Genomic DNA, 1,888 nt, shown 5'->3' with positions numbered 1-1,888 from the left:
TCCTTCCTTCTTCTTCCTTCCTCCTTCTTCCTTCCTTCCTTCCTTCCTCCCTCCCTCCCTCCCTCCCTCCCTCCTTCACCCGACTTCTTTTTTAATCAAGATTGAACCTAGGGGCACTTAACCACTGAGCCATATTCCAACCCTTTTTCTTTTTTAAGACAGGATCTTGCTAAGTTGCTGAGTATTTTAGTCAGCTTTTTTTTTTTTTTTTTCTGCTGTGACTAAATGACCTGACAATTTTAGAGGAGGAAAAGTTTATTTGAGGGCTCACAGTTTCAGAAGTTCCAGTCCACAGATAGCTAGATCCCTTCCTCAAGGCTCGAGGTAAGTTAGAATATCAAGGTGGAAGAGTGGTGGAGGAAAGTGTCTCACATGATGATCAGAAAGCATAGAGAGAGACTCCACTTGCCAGATGCAAAATATATATCCCAAAGGTACCCCCCTAATGACTCACCACCTCCAACTACACCTTACTACATCCTCAACATCCTCAATTAATCCTATCAGGGATTAATTCACCTCTCTCGAAACCCAATCATTTCTCCTCTTAACTTTCTTGCATTGTCTGATACATGAGCTTTTGGAGGACATCTCACATCCAAACCAAAACACGGAGGCTGACTTTGAACTTGTAATCCTCCTGCCTCAACCTCCTGAGCAGCTAGGATTACAGGTATATACTACCACACCCACCTTATATAAGTCTTCCTAATCTTATCTTTACTTGAATTCTACATTCAGCTCAAAATATTTCTTAATTTTTATTTTGACTTTTCCTTTGACTTTTGAATTATAACAGTTATTTTATTTCTCTTTGGGGAATTTTAAATTTTATATTATTAACTTTTAGTTTAATTGCCAGTGGTCAGATAGCATACCATGCATGAATGATTTCAACACTTTCAATATATTGAAACTTGCTTTCTGGCTAAGTTTAAAACCAAATTTTGTTGTTGTTATAGTTGCATTTAGAAAGAATGTTTGTTCTGCAATCATTGGGTACAGTTAATCCTGTTATTCATATGTGTATTTTTATTCACTTTTTTCATCTTTTTGTTATGTCATTAGAGAGTGATGTTAAAGTTTCCCACTGTGATTTTTCATAAATCTTCATGTAATACTGATAATTTTTGCATTATATGTGTCAAAGTATATATAAATTAGGGGAACTGTTATTTTACCCTTGTGAATTGACATTTTTATAATTTTGTTACCCTCTTTTTGATGCTTCTAATGGTTTTTGAATTAATATCAAAATATCTATTTTGATATTACTGTAGCTGCACCAGCTTTTTTTATTGATTAAGAAAACTTGGGGCTGGGGTTGTGGCTCAGTGATAGAGCACTCACTTAGCACACGTGAGACCCTGGGTTGGATCCTCAGCACCACATAAAAATAAATAAATAAAATAAAGGTATTGTGTCCAACTACTTCTAAAAAATAAATGTATAAAAAAGTCTTATTTTTAATCTTGTCTATTTTAATTTATATTTATTATAAGCAGCATATGGTTAATTTTAAAAGTCCTCTCTGTCAGTCTTTGTCTTTACTACTATCTTATGTAGTTCATTCATGAATTTAGCATAATTGCTCTTATGTTTTGGTTAATAAATAATATTTATTCTTTCTGCTCTATCTATGTTCCTTTTTTTATTCCTTTCTAACCTTTTGGATCAGTTGGTTATTTTTAAATTTTTTGTTGTTTTCTCCATTAACTTATAAGTTGTACTTTTATTCTATTTTTTAGTGGATATTCTAGAATATATTGTTCATTCTTGACTTAAATTCTAATATTAATTAGTACTTTTGCCCTTTTCCCAGGCAATGTAGGGATTCCACTTAACACTTCTAACTTACATACTTTTTTTTTTTTTTTTGGATTAAGGA

General features: G+C 33.1%; 1 protein-coding gene across 10 annotated transcripts in view; it reads left to right on the top strand.

The window, feature by feature from the left end:
- The window catches only part of Kif27 (kinesin family member 27), an 88,786-nt gene that overhangs the window by 32,917 nt on the left and 53,981 nt on the right, over positions 1-1,888 (top strand). The gene's annotated exons all lie outside the window — the stretch shown is intronic.

This window comes from Marmota marmota, unplaced genomic scaffold (genome assembly GCF_001458135.2).
Source record: "Marmota marmota marmota unplaced genomic scaffold, marMar, whole genome shotgun sequence".
Taxonomy (NCBI): Eukaryota; Metazoa; Chordata; class Mammalia; order Rodentia; family Sciuridae; genus Marmota; species Marmota marmota.
The sequence above is the reverse complement of the archived record's forward strand: the minus strand, read 5'-3'. Positions and strand labels throughout refer to the sequence as shown.